The 24,233-nt window shown below is 47.0% G+C and overlaps 1 protein-coding gene and 1 long non-coding RNA gene across 2 annotated transcripts in view; one reads left to right on the top strand and one right to left on the bottom strand.

Moving 5' to 3' along the window:
* The window catches only part of KLHL29 (kelch like family member 29), a 303,248-nt gene extending 294,805 nt beyond the window's left edge, over window positions 1–8,443 (bottom strand). The window contains exon 1 of the mRNA XM_032391636.1: window positions 8,162–8,443. The gene's annotated coding sequence lies outside the window, so the exon portion shown is untranslated. The remainder of the gene's footprint in view (window positions 1–8,161) is intronic.
* Window positions 8,444–10,350: 1,907 nt separating this feature from the next.
* Window positions 10,351–23,990, top strand: LOC116624057. Its single transcript, XR_004297816.1, has 3 exons — window positions 10,351–11,495; window positions 18,489–18,573; window positions 23,867–23,990. It is a non-coding gene; the product is annotated as an uncharacterized LOC116624057 (long non-coding RNA).
* Window positions 23,991–24,233: the final 243 nt, after the last annotated feature.

Genomic DNA, 24,233 nt, shown 5'->3' with positions numbered 1-24,233 from the left:
CATGAAGAAAAGTGGTCAGTTAGACCTAAGCCTTCAAGATAACTCGGAATCAAGCATTTGCTCAGTTTACAAATGGTGATGATAGCACACTGAAGTGTGAAGGTATCTGAAATCATACGGGTAGGCCTCTGTTTCTTGGAGTTTATTTCAGGCCTTAAAATAAAATTAGCAGGACCCTCAGCTTATTATAGCAACTGTGGTAATCAGCGAGCAATGTGGCTAAATGTGTAATTACTGTGTTATTTTAATAAGCAATTTATATTCTGTATGAAAGGGGATATTGGCTCTCTCCCTTTTTTGTAGGTTGGCAGTTGTCTGGATGCTAGGCTTGTTCAGCCCTTTAACCCATCCAGTACCCCGTTTGTCGATCTGACCTATGGCAAATGCTTTGTCTCTCTAGAACTCATCTGTGAAGTGGGAATAATGCCATCCATGTCACTGCGTGAGCAACAAATGAGATGCCACACGAAAGGAGCGGTGCCTGCTCAGTGAACAGTTACTGAGTCTACACTTACTCAGAAGCTCCAGAAGCTGAGCACATATCATTAAAGTTCCTCAAGAGGCTAACTTCAGTTGCAGGGTTGATCCAAAAGCAAATGCTCAAAGCTGACAATGTGAAAAGAGAAGAGAAGGGAGAAAGGAAAGTTTATTTAAATCCTGGCTTCACCACTCCCCACCACCTCTCAGTGTAGCAAAATGTCCAAAAGGAAAACAGGGACAATGTGAAAAACCGTTAGGTCTCTAATTTGGCCTAAGCTTTTGACTAGGTTTTGCTTTTTACAAGACAGAGAGAGTCCTCTTGTCTGTTCCTGCCTCTCTGCCTCACCCCTGACCCTGCTTCTGAGAGCTTTGCGGGCATGCTTGAAGAAAAAGAAAGCCTCATGCCTGATTTTAACTTTAGGGTCAAAACCAGCCCTGGAGTAAGGAAGGGGGAGGTGGCGGGGCCAGACAAGCAGGCGTGCAGGCAGGGCCTGAGCCAACCCGGTGCCCTCTGCAGCCCAGCCCTTGCCTGGCACTTCCTGTGCGGCCACTTAGTTACAGGTCTGATCACAGGCACCGGTGACTGTGCTTTTCTCGAGGTGACTCTCAAACCGGAGAAGTCCTCCTCCGCTGAACGAGGGCTGGAAGAGTTAAAACAGGGAGCAGACATCTCTTCGTGGTGTCTGCTGCAAACTCTATTCACCCCGTCTGCCCATCTCCCCCCCACAAAAAACTCATCTAAAGAATAAAAATAGAAATTCCTAGGTGTTTTACTTTCCTTTAAAACAATGCTTTCGTGAAACGCCACAAATTAAAAAACCTGGTGGGGACAACACCTTGCAAGTTAAGTGTGATACGAAGAATGGACTTCGTGTCGACTCGCAAAAGTGCCAAATAGACTCAAGTTATCACGGCAATGAAGAAGCTCCAAGAAAATTAGTCTTCGAAGTCTCAAGTCATAAATCCTAGAAGATTCCATTTAGATTAGTTAGAATTCAACAAGCATATTTTATAGATATGTGCCCAAATATAGCATCTAAAATTCCACACAATGAGAAACCATGAAGATCTAACTACATAGCCACTGAACAAAAAGAAAATCCAAAAAGTAGTCTTTGATGTCTATTACCGGACACCTTCTCTGGGCATAAATTGAGGCAGGCAAACATTTTCACTATGGAGTGTTGTGCCCAGCACTGTGCTAGGCGCTGGGATTCCAAAGTGAATGAACCTAGACCAGTCTGTAGTGCTTCTCGGTGGATCCTTAATTCTTTGTACATCATTTCTACTCTTCAATTTGCTCTTTATTTATTACACTGTCTAACGCGGGAACAGAAGCTATTAAAGCATCTAAAAGTTTTTCTCATTAGCCTTCCAGGACCAGAGGAAACGGAAGCAGGTGGGCAAATCTAAAAGTATAGTGAATGCTGGCCAGACCTGGTTAATAATTCTTATTTAAGCTCATATTCCCTCTAATAGAATTATTTTATTTAAAGTGCTCATTAGCACAGACAATGCGGTCCCTGGCAAATAAAAGGCATTGTGAAGAAGTGCAAATGCAGGAAGACCCTGTCTAGAGTATCAGAAACACATCCACACACACAGAGAAGACAAGACAAGACAGGTGGACTGGTCGCTGACGGATGTGGATTCGAACAGCCGTACAATGTGGCTAGATTTGTGGTCTCAGGCCAGCTGATTACCTCTCTGAGCCTCATCTTCATTTGTAAAATGTGGATAATCCCTACCTTGCAGTGCTGATATGGGGATTAGAAATAATATATGTAAAGTACTAAAATATAGTGGGCAATCAAAACTGGAAGCTATTATTATCATATTATTGGCATTTGTTCCAGGTTTGATGATTGAATAATGGGTAAATTAGCTGACCTCTAAAATCCCTATCAACTCTAAAATTACGATACTAAAAAATGGAATTAAAAGTTCATATATGAAATCCACTTAAAGATATTTTTAACTATTGTAATTGTGATGCAAATCTCTTACGCTTTTCAGAGTAAGTACTGATAATGAGACTCGGAGAATATATATATATATACATATATATACACACGGTGGTGTACCGTGGAAATATTTATGATCAAATTTAGCAGGATAGTGTCTACAGTTTCTGAGATCTCCAGGGGTTGCTGCTGCCAAGGCTGTCATTACTCCTTCACCTAACCTCTCCTTTCTAGAACACTTCTCTAGGCCAGACACTGGGATGCATGTTTTACTGGGGGTAATATTGGCCACGATTATTCTCTCCATCTTCATAAAAGAGAACTGAAGCTTTACTGGGATTAAGGATCTGTCCAAGGTCACACAGCTAGTAGGCACCAGCGACTGGACTTCACCTCTGACACTAAGCCTTCGTCTTTATCCACTCTGCAATATTGCTGCAACTCAGACAAGCAGCCCTAAAAAGCAAAACAGAAGAGATTCGAGGGACTTGCCAGGAAATGTACACACAGGAAAGGAAGAACAAATGTCAGTCACATCTACTGTATTCTTTGTTTGACTGTGTTCTGTTGACTGCAATTTCACCAAGTCTCCTAAACAGAAGATCAGCGTAATATATTAGTGTAAAAAGTGGCTGAATACTGCAATCCCTCCTCTGGGTATGTATCCAAAAGAACTGAAAGCAGGATCTCGGAGATACTTGTACACCCATGTTCATAGACATAAACTGGAGGATTCCACCTACGTGAAAGATCTAAAGCAGTCAAATTCACAGAAACAGAAAGTAGAAAGGTGATTGCCAGGGGCTGGGGAAGGGGGAAATGGGCAGTTGATGTTTAATGGGAACAAGGTTTCAGTCTCACATGATGAACATATGTTCTGGATATCCATGTACAATGATGTGAATATTAATACTACAGAACTATACACCTAAAATAGTAAAGATGATAAATTTTTATGTTTTTAAACCACAATTTAAAAAGAAAGAAAAGTGGGAGATTATATGTTTGTATGTATGTGTGTGTATGTTTTTATATATATTTATGTATATGTGTGTATCCTTAAAAGAGTTAATGGTTTAAAATTTCAAAACTCTAGGGGCACCTGGGTGGCTCAGCCGGGTTAAACATCTGACTTTTGATTTTGGTTCAGGTCATGATCTCAGGGTCGTGAGATCAAGCCCCATGTGGGGCTTGGTGCTCAGCGGGGAGTCCCCTTGAGATTCTCTCCCTCTGCCCCAGCACCCCCCCACCGGCTTGTGTGCGCTCTAAAATAAATAAATCTTTAAAAAAATTTCAAAACTCTATAAAATAATTATAAAGATTGATACCTGTAGGGACAATAGCAGCCTCTGAATGTCTGGGGATGACCTCTTGGCCCAAACTCGATCCGCTGCCCTAACAGTGTTCAGCTGTTCTGTTCTAGCTTCTGCATCATCATCTGCTGCCACCGTTAAGCATTTACAAACCATCTGAATTTCATGAAGATACCCTCTCTCAAGGGAAATGAGAAATCTTCCCCTTCCCACCCTAAAGGTGGAAATGCCCCAAGACAATTAAGTTCATTTCACGAATAGCTGTGTTGCTAATGATCAACTCACCTCACCTTAATTTGCAGCTCCAATTTCCCTGTTTTCAAGTGATTTCTTTGAAGAAAGTATAGACTACCTTCCTGGCCTAGGGTGTTGGGAAAGTAAGCGTGTAGCTGTTCCAGGAAGAACCACAGAATCTGCTTTCAAAGTGGTCTTGATCTCTGATCATTTTTGATACAACAGGCAGATAAAGAATTCTGACTCCTTTTTCCTTCTTAGCCAAAATTATTAAGACCATTTATGGTAAAATTTACTTCAGATGAAAGTATTCTCCAGTGACTCTGTTACCCAATTCTTCTAGCATACTGGGAAATGACCCTCAATTTCCTGAGTAATAGCAAATGAGCCTCTTCTGCACAAACTACAAATATTTTTCCATTTTCTAAACATTTGGGTCTCCATGTGATTTATGTGTTCACAAAGAGATTTCTTGTTCTCCAGTCATCCTACATGGTTCCTGCCTTGGTTTATCTTCACTTTCCACAACCCATGGCTGGATTTCTTAGTTACGGTGCTTCTTCCTCCCCCTACCCTCATGCAGGCATTTAGTTGACCGATTATAGAATCACAAGGTTGGTTATAATTCCATTTCTCCATCCGACTTTGAACTTAAGTATTCCAATTACTTCGCTTGATGCTAATAAGTCAGTAGCGTGCTAATGCTTGCCTTGATATTTCTGAAATATACAGGGTGTGATTAGCATGGGACTGCATCATTAGAAAGCAAAATGAAAGCGGGTGAGCAACATCATGGCTCGCATTTAAGCAAAGCTGCCTGGTCAGTGAGCTTACAATGTTACAACAATCCTAGGGATACTATATGCTGTGACTAAACGTATATTGTATTTGGAAAATCCTCTGACACTTCAGAACCTTCTGTCTTTTGCTACTACTAGAAAAGATCCTAGAAGGATAAAACTAAAGAAGGAAGGAAGCAAGGGAGGAAAGAAGAAAAGAAGGAAAAAAGGAAAGAAGGAAAGAAGGAAGGGAGGAAAGGAGGGAGGAAGGGAGGAAGGAAGGAAGGAGAAATCTTTAGTCAATTCTGCTGGATTGCACTGATGTCCCCGGGCCATAAAGCAAGAAAGCTTTACGGTAAGCCTGCTGGAAGAAAAAAAAATACTCATGCACACACACATTATCAAATGAGATGCTAAAAAACTACATTAGCATCAATGGTGTTATTTGAGTCTATTAAAAAAAATTTAACCCCTTTATATCTGTGTGTAACCAGGAATAGTGTAAACTTTTGGAAACTAGCAGGAAAAAAAAAAAAGGAAACGCTTTAAACTGGGAATGATTTGCAGCCAAATCAATTGATAAATAAAAGAAAAAAAAGATGGCACAACTGAAATTGATGCCAAAGATTTATAAGGTTGACTAAGTAAACAAAAATGGAATGGATCACCATGGAAATGCATGAATATTGAAATAGGCAAGATTTGAATAGACTAATGATATGCCTCACTTAGACTGACAGGTGTTGATAACAACTCTGACACTCAATCCACACCAACATCCACACTTCTAACATGTTTATTCCTAGAAAACAGGAGCTGATTTAAAGGTTCCTTTGGTAAGAGCTTATAAGAAAAATACATTTTCTAATCTTAAAGGGACTAACTCAATTCTCATCTACTTGAAAAACAAGAAAGGTTTTATCTATTTGCTTTCTGGATATGAGGAACTGCAGTTAGCAGAAGTCATTCTCTTGGGCTCTACTAGTCTTTGTTCCAATAAACCTCTCACAAAACTGAATTTTCAGTCTGGCTTATCTCCCATACTGGGTACTTGAAGTATGACCACCACTCATTAGAAACATAATTAAAAAGACACAACACTAGATCCACCCCCATCCCCCAAGCACATACAGATGAAAACCAATAACCCTTAATCTATTTGTTACCATAGCTACCATAGGATTTTTTTTTTTTAATTTCGGTACAACTCTAGGTATTTTGTTTGGATTGTTGCTTGCAAATGAAAGTTGGAGACCTGTAAATTCCCGTTAACTGTGTAGAAATGGGGAGACTGAGCAGAAGAAAATGTTTTTCTTAATCATGGACAAATATGGTTTATAAGATGCTTGTACAGAAAAGTTATTAAAATTGGTTAAATGCATCAGCCCATAAGCCAGTTTAAATGTCATTAAATTCATACAGAGTTTAAGGACACATATGCTAGTAATTCCCTGATTTATAGCAGGATGATAAATCAAGAGCACTCAGAACAATGCATGGGACAGAGACTATATTCATCAGTGGCACACAGCTCCATACCTGCATAAACACCTAGATGTGACTACTCAAATACATGCGTACCAAGCAGCCCTTAATTAGAGGGCAACGATTTTACCAAGTGCCAGGATGAACAATCTGTAAAATTGTCCCTCACCCCCCTAAGAGTGAAAAAGTTAGCTCTATGCTTCCCCAATATAATTTTTTAAAACATCAGGAATGAAGTGGGCTAATTAAATCTGTCATTCACCCTACACCGAATTAATTCCTTAAATATGCTCTCCCAGGCTGAGCTGGACATAAGACCACAGGCAAGGGGAGGAACTCTGTAGGGACCAGACAGATGACTTTCAAGAGACCGAAATTAGGGTAAATATAACTGTAACCAGGACAGATCTGTCACTGCAGGAGGAGTCCGAATCCCAGCGTAGCTCGGCTGATGAGAGGCTGAAGCCTGCATCAGTGGAGCCTGACTGTCCCTGAGCTGACGAAGTGGAAGTTTCGCGGGCGGCAGCAGCACGGCGTCCTTAACGGTCCGGTCCCTCCAGCGCCGAGGTCTCGCCTAATGCTACACAAATACCTGCGTCCACGATTCGCCCGGGGCTCGCCGCGGCGCAAGCACCGTACGGCAGGAGGAGAGCGTTTGCAGAGCGGCAGGGATGGCAAAGGCGGCGGCTCCTTACCCATCAGCATCCCCAGGGACCCGTGGGAGGACCAGCCAACTGAACCTGTCTGCCGTTGGGTTCCAGAGCCCAGGAACAACAACTGGCTTCTCAGCTGGCGGACCCAGGCGTCCGAGACTCGCGCTTTGCCCCCACCCCTCCGCCGTGACGGCTGGCCCCCGGCAGGCAGCGCGTCCCCGCCTTCCCCAGCTAACGCAGACCCGACCTGCCCCGGGAGCTGCCTGGGACCTGCCCCGGCTCTTGGCTCCGCTCTCCCGGCCCCGGGCGAGCGCGCCCCTCCCTCGGGGCCCCGGGCCGGCGCTGCCCAGCGCCCGCACCCGCGCCGCGACCGCAGAAAAACCTCGCGCTCTCGGCCCGCTCCAGGCCACGGAGACCCGGACGTGAGCCCTCCGCCACCCTGCAGCCCCACCGGGGTCGGGGCGCGCGTCCACACTCCCACATTGCACAGCTCGGGGTCCACACTATCCCACACATAAACAACCCCTCCCCACCCAACACCACATCCTCGTCTCTTCACCATCCCCATGAGCTCTCCTTTCCGCGCCCCCAAACACGCTGGCACCCAAAAGGTGTTAAGGGAAGGGGGGTGACAACCAGGTCTGTGCGGGTTCCCTCCTCATGACTTACAAGCTCCTCTACCTCGAAAGTTACTTGGGATTGAGTGAAGAGACCCAGTCCCCAAATGCGGGGTCTGAGGACAGGAAGGGGCAAAACCCCAACCCGGCTTCCCGCTGCACAGAGGCGCGCGCCTCCCCAAAGGGCAGGGCGCGCGGCCGCCCCCGGGGTCCAGCCCTTCGGTGCCTCCTCCTGGCCCCCAGCCCGGCGCGGGCCCTGGGCCGCTCCGGGGAGGTGGCCTGGAGAGGAACGCGCACTGCTGGGCCCAGCCAGGGGGTGCCGGGGCCGGGGTCACACTCGCCTCCAGCACCCCCAACCACCGCGACATTGGCTCCGGGCAGCCCCAGTGCATACACACCCGGGGGCAGGAAGTTTTTCCCCCCTTTTTCCCCTGGAGCAGCGCAGGCGCAAGGGCTCCTGCAGCCTTGCGAGTCCAGACGCGGGAGGCTCCTACCGCCGCCGCCGCGGCCGCCGCGGGAGCCGAGCCCAGCGTTCGGGTTCTCGGGCCCCGCTCCCAAGCCCGGCCCGGCCCCGCGCAGCCGCCAGGACCCGGGGTCCCCGGCGCCACATCCTTGGCGCCCCAGCCTGGCTCTTACCTCTGGCTGCGCCGCTCCGGCCCCGGCCCGACGCCCAGAGAGCCGGGGGTCGCGGGTGGGCGCAGGAGGGCTGATGGATAGGGGACGGCGCCGGCGGGTAGCGGTAGCTGGGGCCGCTCGGGTCCTGGCCGGGAGAAATGGATCCAGGTCCACCTCCTCGCGTTCCTGCTTTCCGCCTTCTCCCCCTTTTCCTTCTCCTCCTCCTCCGCCGCCGCCTCCCGGCAGCCCAGGGAGGATGCCCGGGAGAGGGAAGTCAGTCCTTCTGCCTGTCAGCCTGTGCGGCTACGCGCGGCGCGGCTCTCACCGAGGCGGCGGCGGCGGCGGCGGCTCCGGCAGCATCGCCCCCGCCCTCTCCCCGCAGCCGCGGCGGCCGCGGGGCTGGGGCTGCTCCGGGCTCGGGCTCCGGGCGGGGGCTGCGCTCAGGCGCGGCGGCCGCCGGGGCTGCGGGCGGGCGCTGCGGAGCCGGGGCCGGGGCTAGAGCTGCAGCTAGATCCGCGGCGGCGGGGACGGCGGCGGCGGCGCGGGGGCTGGCGCGGCCGCGGCGCGGGGACCATGCTCCCTTCTGGCTCGCTCCGCTCCGGGTACCGTCTTCTTTAGCTGCGAGGGAGGCGGGCTTCGGCGCGCAGCCAGGGGCGGGCGGAGCCAATCACGGGCGCCCGAGTGGGCGGGGGTGGAGGGTGGGGAGGCGGGGCGCCCCGGCAGGGCACCCGGCGCTGCTTCCCGGACCCGAGGGATCCCCGGCAGCGGCGCGCCCGGCCCGGGCCGGAGTGCCGGCGGGTATGTCCGTCCGTCCGTCCGCCGCCCCCGTCCTCCTCCCCCTCACCCCGCCTTCCCCGCGGCGGCTCCCGGCTCGCCCGACTCGGCGGCCGCGCCCGGTGGATGCGCGGCGCGTGGCCCCGGCTGCTCCGCCCCGGCCTCCCGGCCCCGCCGGCCCAGGGTTGGGGGACGCGGCCGAGGGAGCTCCCCGGCTGCTCTCAACACCTGAGAAAACTGGCAGGAAAGTTTGAGCACGAAAAGTCCAATCGTCTTTCAGCTTCCGCCCTCCCTAGGACACTCCAGCCACGGAAAGAAGCAGGAATTGTTCAAATCTGAAGAACCGCGACTAGCCCGCCCATCCTGTCCAGCGACCCTCTCGTCTGTCCAGACTCGACTCTCCCCATTGCACGAGGACTTTCCTGTTTACACTGACGCACTCGAATCCACCCGACCTCTCTGTTTAGTCAGCCCCTACTCAGGCCACACCAGCCTTGCATGTCTACATTGACACCCCCCCCCCACACACACACATACCACCACGGTCTACACTGACTTTCTTAGCCCCTTCACCTCTCTGTCTACACTTGCTGTCCACACAGACCCTAACGTCAACCCTAATAGGAAAGAGTTTGGCTGGAGGCCCGTGGCAGCCCCCAGTGCGGGATTTTCCATTATGCCAGAACATTCCATTTCAGCACCAGTCTTCCCTGGTAACTCTCCAGCTCTGGTTTTTATTCCCTGACCTCTCCTTCCTCCCCTACCTCCCCCTCGTCTGGTTTTGAATTTCAGAGGAAACATAGCCCCTACCCCCAGCCTGAAGGTAAGGCCTTGTGGGTTTCAACCTCCTCCCCTCACCCCCGCACCCTCCGCTCCCCCTGACGGAGCTGCAGAGGCCTGAGGCCTGGGTAGCAATTGGGGAGGGGGTGTGGTAAAGTAGGGAGCGGCTGGCTCTTTGGCTGGAACTGGGAGGAGCGGGCCTGGAGCGGGCTCTGCCGGGCCCACCCTCATCCTCTGGGGGCGCCGGGCAGCGGGAGCCCTCGGTCCGCAAATCCCCTGCGCTCGCTTCACTCCTGTGATGTCTGAATCCAGGCCTCTGCTCTCCTTGGCTGTAAACTCAGTGCAGGGATTGGTGTCTTCTTTAATATCTTGTAGGAAGCAGAGTACAGTGTGGCGGCTGATAAATAATAAATAATAATAATCTACTGAGGGTAGCAGGAGGACTGTCAGTGACAGGGAATGAGGACACCAGGGAAATGGCACATTGGTGTAAGAGTAACTGTATTTCCTGGAAAAAGAAGAAAATGGAATAAAGTTTTGGTGTGTGAAGCCTGGGGACAGGGGAGGGGACAGGGCAAAGCACCGCGGGGAGGACTCCACCCTGGATGAGGGGGTCAGCTGGGAAAAGTGGTGTGTCTTTTAGGGAGAGTGACAGAGGGGTGTAGTGGGGGAGTAGGGGAAGGAGAGCTCCCCAAGGGTCCTCAACAAACCTGAAGGAGAAGATGTGGCTTGAATGCTAAGTTGTTAAAATGGTGTATAAACAGTGATTGAAGAGTGCTGTGGATAGGAAAATGGAGAAAAGGAGATTACTTGGGATTTTTTAAAAGGTAGGTAACAGGTAACAACAGGTAACACCTCAAGCAACGCAAGGCAAAGACAAAGAGAGTAAAGGCGCAAGGTGAGTCCGTGTTCATTCCTGTTGTAGGAAGCCACCCTCTGAAATGATCCGCATGGACCCCCCACGTGTGAACATGTAGGAATCCACTGGGCTATGTTCTGCAGCAGCGCTGTACCCGACAGTGTAGCTGTGGGCATCATGGAAGTGTAGCTAAGGTTTGCACAGTCTAGGATCGGTTAAGTTCTGGCAATTTGAGGCACTCATAATGTCTTAGAGATCATTTTGAGTGATCCTCAAATGAAAGAAGGAAAAACACACTCCACGAATCCTTCCTCAGTGGCACCTCTAGGTGAAGGTATGAGGATTCTCCCGGTTTCCCTGCTGGCCTTATCAGAGGAGAGAAGCCTTGTTGTATCCCCATCTACACAGAAGAAGACCACCTTTGGTCTCTGTGTGAGGGTGCCAGTCCCAGAGTGTTGCGGTACCATCAGGGTTCAAACTAGATAGCAGCTCGCTGTGGGGGGCCGGCTTGGCTTGTCAGTAGAATGGGAAAAGCTGTGCGAATTAGAATCACAGAGGGCTTGTCTACCCTCCCTCCAGCCCACCCTTCTTTCATCCCCAGAGCCTGAATGCAAATAAGGATTTCCACAGTCTGAAGCCCAGATCTTCCTCTGCAGTGGGGCTTGGCCCTGCTGGGAGCTGTTGGGAGTTGGACATAGCTGCGTATGAAGGATCTGCTCTGGCCTAGACATGAGCTCCATTTCGTCTGGAGCACTGTTGTTCGTGTCATCTGCCCCAGTTCCCCCAGGTCTTGGCGACATACGCTGGATCTGCTTTGTGTTGTGTAAGGGAACTCCTCTCTTTTCTTCACAGATCTTGCTGGTGTTTGCGATCTGTTCTGGGTTATGCCCTGCCCTGCGGCATATGGAATATGTTCCATGGTTGGCAAGGATCTCTCGCGTGGTAAGTGGGATTTGTTGGATGTTGCACATGGGAACTTCTGTCCTGGTCCCAAATTTCTCCATGAAGCACAGGATCTGCCCTGTGGAATGTGCTTTAAAAGGCAGCCCTCTCTGTCCTGACAGAGATGCCCCAAGCTAAGCTCTGGGATCAGGACGAATGTGAAGGAGTGGACTGGCGGTGCACAGGGAAGTAGACTGGAATGTTCTAGAGCATTCATTCCCCTGTTACTTGTGCAATCAGACCGGGGCTTTGTACTCGAAAAGCCACTACTGTGCCCTAGAGAGGCACCAGAGGAAGCCACACCAGGATTGCCTGGAGTGCCCGCTGTGGCTGAGATGGACCTCTCTCCTTATTTACATTTATAATGATAGCCACAGCAACATGTTCGTTTACTCAGTGGCTACTACATCGAAAGCATTGCGCCAAGTATTCTACCCATGAAATCTTGTTAGTCATCACAACAACCTGTGGAATTAGTGTGACCAGTCCCAAAAGTCGGGTCACAGGAGAGGGTAGGTGATCTCCTGAAATCACATATCCAGGAAATGGCCAAGCTGGAATTGGAGGCTGGTTGGCTCCTCAACACATGAATGCAATTTCTTTTGTCATTAGCCTGGTGATTTTCCCTTCAAATAGACACAGTGGATGCTGATTTTGCCTTTATCAGCAGCTGGTCCTGGACCCAGAACTGGAAATCAGTCTTGGGATACAGGGAACTGATGTCAAAGAGGGCAAAACATCTCTTTGATTACTGACTGCGCAGGTCACTTAAAAGAGTGGACGCCTCATCAGAAACACTCAGGTCTGAGAGGACATCTGTTTCTAGGAGTGTAGTGGGTGTAAACAGAATAGGAGCCAGCCTCTCTGCTGGTTGGGGTTTTGTATTTGCTGTTTTGTTTTTCTAACATGATTCTCCACTAAAACCCCCATTTAACATCAAAAGCATTAAAAAAAAAATCCTAGGCAAGTCATCAGCCCAGTGGTTAATCAATCCATAAAAATATATCTAGCACCTACTGTGTGTCCAGCATTTCAACCCCATGGTGTTGATTAAAGCGGGAAGCAAGAAGTCACAGCTGCTGAATTTTCACTGTAGCCACCCTGCCCTTTGATGCATCACAAAGGCACATGCTCATCATTCAGTCAGCCATTTGCTGAGGACCTCCTGCCGCTGGGTGCAGCTCTGTGCTGGGTGCTCCAGAATACAGGGAAGGTATAAGGTAGTTTGTTTCACAAAAGGGTTCAAGGCAGCCAAACAATAATACTTGGTTCTGGTTCTTGATAGAGGTTAAAGGTAACAGTGGTTGTTACCAAGAAACATAACTTAGCACTTAGTTGGGGGGGAAAGACTCTAAGTGTTGTAGGGTCCAGGGGATGATTTGGAAGAACTGGGCTGGTCAGGATGGCTTCCTGGAGGAGGCCAGTTTCAGATTGGACCTGAGGAGTGAGGAGGTTTTCATGGGAGGCTGAGGAGCCCAGACTAGCCAGAGCAGAAGGCAGGGTCCAGGAGGGCAGAGGACGTAGGATCCCCAGACTGGGGGACTCATGGTATGATAGCTTCTGAAACATAACTCGTTGTTAGTAATCATTTCCTTTGGGTGGAAATGAAAGTGTGTTTTCCTTCTCTGCCCAAATCAATGGATGATTAGAGTCCAAGATTCAGAATAAAACCAGTGGTATCTCTCTCTCTCTCTCTTTTTTCATTGTCAATGGCAGGAATTCAGCACCTTTTTTTAGTACCACTTTTTTTGCAGGTGGCAGAAGTACTAATTAGACAGAGCCACTCACAATTTTCCTGGGTGGTTCTGACTCCCAAACTGACAGAAAACACTGTTTGGGCGTTTTAGAGAGAGCACATTCTACTCTTCCCATTGATAAAGTGATTCTTCAAACACGGTGGTCAAAGAAATGGATTTAATAGTTGCTCCATACATATGTATTGGGTGGTTAATTGTTCACTTTACTTTTTCCATATTTAAGAGGGGGCCAATGTTTCCCCCGTGAGAGAGTACGAAAAGAAAACCTAAATGATTGGTAGGATAGGTTGTAAGGAGCATTTATTTTGTTTGAGTGTTAGAGATTTCTTTCACTCACTGAAGCAGGTTCACTAAAGGGAAAATTCAGGAGACTTTTGAGCGAAGGTAGAATCCTGATAGTTCTTTGCGTACACATATTTTTGAGCTGTTTTTGAGAATAAAGAGGTAAAGGGCCTGCCTGCTCCCTGTTTGACTACAGAATCCGCTGGTGCCACTGTCTTTTATCTCCCTCTGAGTTTTCAGTAGAACCAGGACCAGGACCATGTCATTAGTGTGGTCACTTTGAAGCTCTGAATTGGGCCAGAGGCAGGACATTGACCATCCAGGGCAGGTGACTGCCCTGCTTTGACTGTCTCCAGGATGGAGACCCTCATGCTCTCTGCCCTCTGCCAGGACTCAGGCTGCCCGAGAGGGTGTCACGGTCCACATGGGCTGTGGGGGGAGCACAGCTGGAGGCAGAGGGACCACAGTGCTAAGCCTTTGGCAGCAAAACCCATTTTCATCAGCTAATTAATGAACATGGTCAGATCCAGAGCTTTGTCTGAGGAGTTGCCGTTTATCTCCATATCCCCAAAGCTGAGGCTACCTGTCATGTTCGCAAGCAAAAGGCAGCCCTTTCTCCAGGGGACAAATTCACTATTCTCCCCAAAGACAGAGGTGTCGGGAATGAAGCTCCACATGCTCTTGGCATCTGAGATATTTGAAGTACCTAATGGTTTCAGCTACTTTGGGATATGTGACTGCGTGTTTCATCTTTGTGCTTATCCCTACTAGAATTTGTGAAGCTGCATACTCTTCCTGTGAAGTGGGTCTGGGAGGAGGAATTTGTGAGGTCATGCCCAGTGGAAACATGATTGTCAACACATTGGTCCCAGAGGCTCTGTCCTCAGGGAACCAGAGGCAACAGGGCCTGAACTCAGGGTACCTATTGAATATTTACTAAGGGCCTTAAATATAGCCCAAAGTCTGTGATAAAAATCACCATCTGGTCCAGGTGCATCTTGCTGTAAGAAAATATGATATTTGAAAATTCAAAATGATATAACAGAAGAACTTGCCAGTTTGCATTACAAAAAGGATGCATGGACTTCCCTAAGTGAAGCTTTTCCCTTTGATATTTAATGTGTGGCTGATTTATTAGAAATTCCGTTCATATCCAACTGGTCAGAAACACATTCATTTATTTTTATTTATTTAAGACTTGTCATCTGCTTACTTTCAAGAGGTCTTGAGCAACTTACAGGTTAAAACATGGGGCAAAAGGAGACATTTAGGAAGGAAATAGAACAGACAGAACCCAAAGGGAGGAGGTGGGGTTAGAGGCATCAAGCATACAAGATGAATGGGTTCTACAGTTAGGCTCTCTAAGGGAAAAAAGGGCACATGAGTTAGGTTACCTGATTGTATAAAGGAAGGCACATTTGTATTAGGTAATAAAAGATGTTTTGAATAGAAACTACTTAAAAATCAGAGACTGTTATAAATTGAAGAATGTAGTATTGTTGAGATAAAAGGTTTCTCCTCTAGACTTTGGAGACAAACGTGGAAAAGTATAACACTACAGGCCTGTTATGTTAACATTTTTCACTACTTCTAAACCTTTGAAAAATATTTACCCGACGATTTCATTAAAAAAACATTTCAATCCTTTATAGATTTACTTATTGCCAATTCAGGAAAAGGGCTGCCAATCAGACATGTTTTCTTTAGGTGGCTGTGAATTTTCCTAGAAAGCAAAAGTATCTTCTGGCTAACGTCTAAACCCTTGATAATGTCAATGTAGCTTTAGGTCAATTTCAAAATTAGCCAGAGAGTTCTGGCTAATGTAAAATTTCACTAAAAACAGCTAGAACTTAAACATTAGAAGAAGTGGGTTAGGGAAACCTAGGAGGGCTTGGAGAGAGTCAGAACAATATCTGGGACCTGACATATTTTCATACCAGTCTGCAGACGAATCCTATTAAACTGAACTTAGGGTTTTAAAAGGGTTGCAGATATGACCTCACCCTGATAATCAAGGCTCTTTTTCCTGGGAATCAAGAGCGACATATGGTTGTAGATGTGTATGTGTTCAAAAGCAACAGAAATGTTAGTTGGGGCGACAGTCTATAAAATAATGACATACTACTGATGAACATATCAACAATATCTGGTATTAGCTTAGCACTCACTGTGTGCCAGACACTGTTCTAAGCCATTAACTTTCCTTTTAAAATTGTTTTTTATATTCCTAACAACAAAGGATGTAAAAATTGGTGAATCCCGAGTCTAAAAATTTTAATGCAGACGCATAGAGAGAGGGGCAGGTGCTCTGTCCTCGGTGTGGAATCTGACACAACCTATGGCTAGATGGCAGATAGAGCTGGCTCATTCTGGACACACATCTCAAAACCAGAATCGAAGTTGGATGTTGTGTGGTGCCTTTTTGCGACCTAATCATATACCCTGGTAAGCTCTGGACATCCCCAGCTGATGGTTGTACCTCTCATGCCAGTGAAGTCTGACCTAAAGGAGACCAGAAGCTCAATTAGAATGAGAGAGAGAAGCCCAAGTGTATTAGTTGGCTATGGAAATACAAATTTCCCCCAAACCGAGCAGCTTAAACAACATCCATTATCTTGCCCAGTGTCTGCGGGTCAGGAATCCAGGAGCTGTATAACTGGGTGGTTCTGGCTCAGGATTTCTCATGCGGCTACAGGAAGACATCATCTGGGGCTGCAGTTATCTCAAGGCTCTGCTAAGGCTGGAGGATTTGCTTCCAAGTTCACTTGCATGGCTGTTGGCTGGGGGCCTCAGCTCCTGGCCATGTGGATCTCTTTATAGGGACGCCTCAAGACATGGCAGCCAGTTTCTCCTTGAATGGCAAGTGATGTGTGTGAGAGAGAGAGTGAGAGCGAGAGAGAGCAAGAGAGAGCACAAGGCAGAAACTGCAATGTCTTTTTTTTTTTTTCTCGGATGAACAATCTAGACCAACAGAAGTTTAATGTGAGAAGGGACCAAGGCTGTGAATACTAGGAGGTAGGATCACTGGGAGCCATCTTGGAGGCTGACTACCACAGCAGTCATCTCAGCTTCCGTGGTGTGCAGAGAGGGGACGAGTGGGCACGGTAGGATGTATTTTACTGGATTTCAGGAATTCAGGCTTTCTGAAGGTCCCCACAAAGTCAGAGGATATGACATGAGACCCTAAAAGGGAACATGGCTCAAGAACTCTTATTGATAGAATTCTTAATGTATAATTGCCAGTGTTCTTGAAGAAAAATGGTAAGGTGAGAGGTGTTGATGAAAGCAGAGTGGCTATTGGAAAGCTCACCTTGCTGGCAAAGGAGGGGGGGCGGCCTCAGTGTAGTGGAGTCATACAGACCTAATTAAATCTAATTACTGAGGACAGCAAAATTGTATGGATAACAAAAAAAGCTTTTTTTTTCTTTTGTAAGATTTTATTTATTTGACAGACAGCGAGAGAGGGAACACAAGCAGGGGGAGTGGGAGAGGGAGAAGCAGGCTTCCCGCGGAGCAGGGAGCCCGATGTGGGGCTCGATCCCAGGACCCTGGGGCCATGACCTGAGCCGTAGGCAGATGCTCAACGACTAAGCCACCCAGGTGCCCCCCAAAAAGCTTTTCTTATTTGACATGAGCAGAAAATCAAGAAAGGACCTGACTGGTGATGGTGGGAAGTTGTCTAATACTAAAAATTTCTGTAAAGCAAACTCTTACTGAATCTATGTACCAGGCAAAGTGCCAGGTGCTGAGGATACAAAGATAATTAAGAAAAGGTTGCTGCCTTCAAGGATCTCCCAGTCTAACAGGAAGACACACACACATATAAACAAGTGCCATTCAGCAGGATCAGTACCATAATGAGATTCAGTGCAGGTAGAGCAGGGACATTAGAAGAGATACTGCCAGTGCTACTCGGGGGCAGGCGGGTCAGGGAAGGCTGTACAGAAGAGATTACACTTGAGCTGAGTCCTGAAGGATGAGCAGGATTTTGCCAAATGAACAATAGGAGGAAGGGCAGGAGAAAAAGAATTGCCAAGCACAGAGGTGTGGGAGCAGGGCAGGCTGAGGAAGCTGCTGGTGCTTCATAAAATTAGAGAAGGGTGGAGAGTGCAGATGGGGTTAGAGAGGCTCTACACTGTGGGTGCACAGGGCAGTGTTGCTCTAAGTGGGGTCCTACATCAGGATCAGTTGGGAGGCTTGTGAAAATGCAGACACCCCCCCCCCCCCCCCTCCCGCCCCTCCCGAAAACCCCCCCCCCCCCCCCCCCCGCCCTCCCGCCCCAGCCCAATCCTATGTCCACACCAGCAGATTGTTGACCTTACCCATTTTCTCTTCTTCCTGGGCTAGACTACATTTCCCAGCTTCATATGCAGTCAGACTATATTTCCCAGCCTCCTTTGCAGTTGGACTACATTTCCCAGCCTCCTTTGCATTTAGACTCTATTTCTCAGTCTTTACAGTTAAGGGCACTTATGTCAATGGAATATGAATGGAAGTAACATGTGCCATTTCCAGACCTGACCCATTAAGATATACCCTGAATATTCTCCATTACCTTGTCCTTTTCTCCATGTTGATGCGGGTGAGCACAGAGACCTTGGAAGCCACGTGTTGAGGATGGCAGGTCAACAACATTGAGGAAGCCCTGAGTCTCTGCATTATTGTTTAGAGAGGGCCACCCACTGATCTGAAACACCAATATTTGAGTTTCGAGAGAATAAGAAACAAAAGTCTATCATTTCTGAGCAGTTGTAAATTTGGGGGTTTGTTTTTGTAGCTAGTGTTACCCTTACTAATACAGCAATTGACTCGGCTTCTGAGAGAGGAATTCTTTGGAGAATCTGCCCTTTTAACAAGTACCCCAGAGAAGTTTGAGAGTCACTGCTGTAGGGCAAAGAGGAACCTACCTCTCATGAGTGGCAGACCAAGTAACATGATGTTATTTGCATTTTAGAATGGCAGTGAGAAAGCAGAATTTTACCTCCTCCTTCTTTGCCAAGGCGAGCAATCTACTGACGAAAAAGAAAAAGAAAACTGTGGTAAGAGAAAATTGAAGTTCAAGATGAGTAAAGAGATTATAACAAGCACCAACCTGCTGTAAATGAGCTCAAGTCTCTTGGCCAGGACAAATTACACTCCAGGGAGTACAGAACTCACCACTGACGCTGTAGAGTCTCTACTGATAATCTTTAAGAAACATGGAGACTGGGAGAGAAAATGGAACACTTGAGATAGGAAAATGTAGCTTTTCTTAATGGGGAGGGAGGATGATTCTACAAATTCCAAAAGTGGGGCTATCCTATCCACCTCTTTCAGTTGATTACTTAAAGTTGATTTGTGAGCATGTGAAAAATGGGGAATTCTCTAAAAGCCCGTGTGGCTTCTTTAAGAGCAAGTCACAACAAGGTAACTATATTCCCAGTTTTGTGATAGGCTTGCTAGATTATCACGTCAGGGAATTGTGTTAGTTATGGTAGAAGCAAAGCATACCTCAGCTCAGTATTTGTCAAGGAATCTCATGAGAAATCTGTGCACAAGACAAAGTAATTGTAACTTCAGCCTGGTATGTGTAGTAGGTGAATTTAAAATTGTATTATGGCCATACCCGAGGATGCTGATCTATGTCAGTGCAAAAGTAAATTTCTAGTGAAAGGCCGCAGTCGTGGTTCCATCTGATATTTTTACTAGTGGTGCAGACATAGATAACTTAGTGAATACTTAACCAATCTTTAGATGACATGTAGGGAATATATTTGGCCCAACAAGGCCCAAAAATGGGCTTGAGTACCAAGATAGGAGATGAACCAGACCAGTGGTAGGATTGAGCATGTGGGTTCAAACAGTCCCCTGCAGAAGTTCGGGGCTAATAGATGCAGTAACTGCAGTTTGAGAGAAAGATACAGGAACGTGGCACCAAGCAGCACAGCCCAGAATGGACTCAGAGTTTAGCCATGAGGCCTGTGGGCTTAGCTGAGACCTGTCTGTGGTTATCTGAAGGGTGTCAGGAGCAGAGAGGCCCAGGCAGATTTCATAGGGGTCTGATGCACAGATTTCAGGTCCGTGTGAGAATGAACTCCCTACAGCCATCTCAGAGTGGCCCCAAGGGATGGGCTGCTTGGGAGGTAGGAGCGCCTGTCGATGGACATGACCGAGTGGAGAGAGAAAGTCCCTCAGTGGGACATCATGGGAGGGATGAAAGGTGTTTCGCCACAGAAAAATCATGAAGTCCCTCCACATATTAATAACTACTATTACCAGCTGTCATTTTTTGAGAACTTAAAATGTGCCAGGCCCAGTGCTAAGTGGGCTCAAAAGCCCTGTGTTAGGTCCCTTTTGCTGCCGTAACAAATTACTACAAAATTAGAGGCTTAAAACAATACAAATGTATTATCTCTCAGTTCTGGAGGTCAGAAGTCCAGAATCAAGTTGTCTGTTGGGCTGCATTCCTTCTGGAGGCTCGAGGGGAGGATCCTTTCTCTTGCCTTTGTTGGCTTCAGGAGCCCATCTGGCTTGCTCGGCTTTTGGCCCCTTCCTGCATCTTTAAAGTTAGTGTAGAATCTGCAAATCTCTGTCTACCCTTCTGTCTATCTTTCTCTCTGCTTCTGGTAACGTATCTCTTCTGATCTTGATCCTCTTACCTCCCTCTCTGAAGGACTCTTGTGGTTACATTATATTGGGCTCACCCAGATAATCTAAATTCAACTCCCCATCTCCCGGTCCTTAGCTTAGTCACATCTGTAGAGTTCCTTTTGCCATGTAAGCTACCATATTCATGGGTTTGGGGGAATGGGACAATGACATCTTGTGTGTGGGGGTTATTATTCTGTCGACTACAAGCCCTTTGTATATGGTCTCATTTAATTTGTTCCCTCACTCTCTTGATGGTTTGGGCATTATTTCCACTTAACAGATGGAGAATCAGAACTGCGGGAAGGTTGAGTGATACACCGTGCCAGGGTAAAACAGGGCGGCGGAGATTCGAACTAGGGGCTGACTCTAGAAGCTGGGATTTTAACCACTCTGATGCTGTACTGTACGTAGTATTATTCTTAGAGCCCATAATTCTCAACACTAATAATCACTTTTTTTTAATGGTGTTAATTTAGTGGTGACATTATTGCAGCTTGTTTTTCCAAAATGTCACAGAAGTCAGACATTTCCAGCTAGTATGAAATGTAACTAGCCTCCCTTGCTTTCCCTTCAGCATCCCCCGCTCACAGCAATTCCCCCTCCTGGATTTTGTCACCTTGGGCTTTCTCAGCTACAGGAGTTTGGAACAGTGTTATTTTCTGAATTCAGATCTGACAATCTTTGTCGACTAAAGGTTACACAGCTGCAAAAGTTTGTTTTTAACCCAAAGTAACAGCGTTGTCAGGGAGAGTGTAAAGAGATTCCCCAAAACGCAGGTTAGAAACCTCGTGATTCAGCAAGGCATCAGGAGCACCTCTGCGACGGAGGCATTTAGGTCCCAGGACAGGTGCAAACGCGGCCGCGTCTGGCTGAAACCTGCTGCCCCCGAAACTGGCGCTCAGGCCCTGCAGAGGTGAGCACTGGAGGCATCTGCACAGGCCTTCTGTGCTGGGATGTTTCGTCCAGCATCTGAATATCCACAGCCTTGTCTCCCACGGCAAAACTGAGAGAGAGACAAGCCAGTGCCCTGTTTACAGATGAGACCCTGAGGCTCCGAGCCTGACCAACCCATGGCAGAGACTGGGCCCAAAGTCGAGGGCCCTGGGTTCTCGTCCCGGCTCTGTGACTAGCTGCTGCTCTGGGGCGATGAGTGTGACAATGAGCCTGTGATGTCTTTCTCTGGTCATCCTTCTCATATGCTCCCTGTTGACCATCAGGAACCCCACTTGTAGCCCAGTTCTCACTGTGCCCAGCTGGGCCGGCCTGGACCCTGGGTGGGAACTGAGCCCAGCCTCGTTGGAGAGAGGCCTTGGGCACCTGTTGGGGAGGGCGTCCCCGATGACACCTGGAATTGTTTTCCAGCAAGAGAGTCCACTGGGTGCAGGAAAGGCTTGGCTGGGGGCAGAGGCCGTGAACTGACTGGGATGCTGAGCAGGGGCTGGATGGCTGCAGAGGGGGTAAGGGCCTCCAGTCGGTGGAGTTCAGCTCCAGTTCAACTGCTGGGATCCAGCTGGCCCTCCGGGCAGGTTGTTTCTAGATCGTCCACGTGGCAGTGCCATGGCAACTTTCATCAAGTTTATGCTATAAGGGTGGTATTGATTGGGCACCTTAGAGTCTAGAAGGAAAGGTTTTGGACAACTTGTTTATACACTGGGCTGGAAAGGCAGAAACTGTTCTTACTAAATACCTATTTTGTGCCTGGCACTGGCTGGGGTTTTCACTGACCCTGGATCCAAGGAGGAATACAACACAGTTCCTGCCCTCATAGAGGTCCAGTCCACATGCCTGTGGGTGCTAGGCTTTACCAGACAACATAAGGAATAAACAAGGTGGTAATTAATGAAGATAAAAGGAAGTAGCAGGAATAGTAACCCAAGGACTAAACAGAGTGGTAATTAACAAAGATAAAAGGAATTAGCAGGAGTGGCAAGTGAAGAAGTGCTGCGTTTGGGAGTACCCAGGACCCTGTTTTTCTGCCAGAACTCTGGCCTTAGGACAAGAAAGTGCTGCTTTTAGAACATTTCCCAATAGGAGGCTTGATTTCTTAAAAGTAACATTCTGCTGCTCACTTGTGTTCTTTGTTTAGCTTGTGGCCACTAGGACTCTTGGATCTTCTTTTCTCCGTCTTGCCTTTTGTATAGTTGCCATCTTTCCCCAGAATGTTCCCTTCTCAACGCTCAACATTCCTCTGACAAAAGAGTGGAAACAGGAAATAATTTTTTAAATGTCCAATTGCTTTTTTCCCCCAAAACAGCTTCATTGAGTTATAATTTATAGACCATAACATTTACCCATTTTAAGTGTGCAATTCAATCAATTTTGGTAAATTTACAGAGATGTGCAACCATCAACCACAAGCAATTTTAGAACATTTCCATCACCAGAGGGAATAATTTAAGGGTACAATGCAAGAAATATGGGTTTATTCAACCTGCTTGAACATGCATTTCTGAAATTATTGTACTTAAAATCTGTCGGCAAATTTTGAGTTACTTCATGGTGTACTTTTGCAAAAAAAGCAAAATGAACTGGAAAGAAGAATCCTGTGCCTGAAATCTTAAGAAACTATTATCCACTTTGTAGATCACCTCATTAATAAACAGATTATTACAAAAGTAATTATTTTAGAGATGGCAAGTGCCATTAGCTAATACTATGTTGTTGTCTACTGGGACTTATAAAAAATCTTTTTAATTTGCTCTTCAAAAATCACTTTCTTCAAAAATCATTTACACCCACAAAGCCACTTCAGTCAAGGAAATAAATCTAGGTATGGGCAAACCTTAGTTACCATGGCAAAAACAGCTTTATCTTTTTACCTTTTTAATTTGTTTCCAGTGAGATTTTCTTTCCTCTCCAGAAATCCCTATTTTGTGGGAGGACTTGTCTGGTGAATCCCATCGTTCTGCAAAAGTGTCCACCCCTCTGGTGTGAAAAGCACCCTTCAGTCATCCAATCCTTTAGGGGTGAAGAGTACACTGAATATTGAATGCTTGGATGGTTCCATCTAAATACCCATTTTTGCAAGCCCAATAGTTAGAAAGTTCAGAATCGGTCACTGGCCCCTCCATTAGGCATGCCTTTCCTTTCATGGGCTGATCCCTCTGATAGAGCTTATAGGATAGGGTAAACCCCTTTTCTTCTAATCTTACATTCTGTCCTTGTTATGCTGTAGACCCATCAAATATAGAGAATTGTTTATTCCCAAGCAGAAGAGAAATCCTTCTTCCAATAAAGGTATAGGAAAAGCATGATCTTAGGTTGGAAGCTCTTAAAATGCTCTCAAGTTCTATTTGTGAGAGTATATTGGGGGTTAAATATTATACTGCTGTCTGCTTTTTGTTAGAAAGAGACAAAGTCCCAGAAACAAAATTGCATCAGAGGCTAACTTAGTATTTATTTGTAAGTTTAAAAAGTGAAGTCATTACACATTCAGAGAAGTACACAATATGGAGGATGCCTCCTGATACATTTTTACCTAGTGAACATACTCTGATCAAGATAGAGAACACTGCACACACTCCTAAAGTCTCCTGTGTGCCCTGCCCACCATTATCTCCATAGAGTAGTCAACATCTGTGTTCTATCGAAAATAGATTCGTGTTGCCATATAAATGGAATGACACAGTTCAGGAGATGCCCCACCCCCCACCCTCTTATCCATGGTTTTGCTTTCTGAGGCTTTGCTTTCTGTGGTTTCAGTTGCCCATGCTCACCTGGGGTCTGGAAGCAGATAATCCCTCTGACATAGTCTTAGAAGGTCAATAATAGCTGAATGCTACATCACAATGCTGGCATCCCACCTCACTTCATCTTATTATGTATCATTTTATTATATCAATCATCACAAGAAGAAGGGTGAGTACAATACAATAAGCTATTTTGTATTGTGTGTGTGTATGTGTGTGTGTGTGTGAGAGAGAGACCACATTCACATAACTTCATTATGTATGTATAGGAAAAGAAACATACTATATGTAGGTTTGGTACTATCCATGGTTTCAGGCATCCACTGGGGGTCTTGGAACATATCCCCTGCAGATAAAGGGGAACTACTGTATGTATCTTT

The sequence above is a fragment of the Phoca vitulina genome, unplaced genomic scaffold (genome assembly GCF_004348235.1).
Source record: "Phoca vitulina isolate PV1807 unplaced genomic scaffold, GSC_HSeal_1.0 scaffold63, whole genome shotgun sequence".
NCBI classification, from domain to species: Eukaryota; Metazoa; Chordata; class Mammalia; order Carnivora; family Phocidae; genus Phoca; species Phoca vitulina.
Note: the sequence above shows the minus strand (reverse complement) of the source record. Positions and strands in the feature narration are given on the sequence as shown.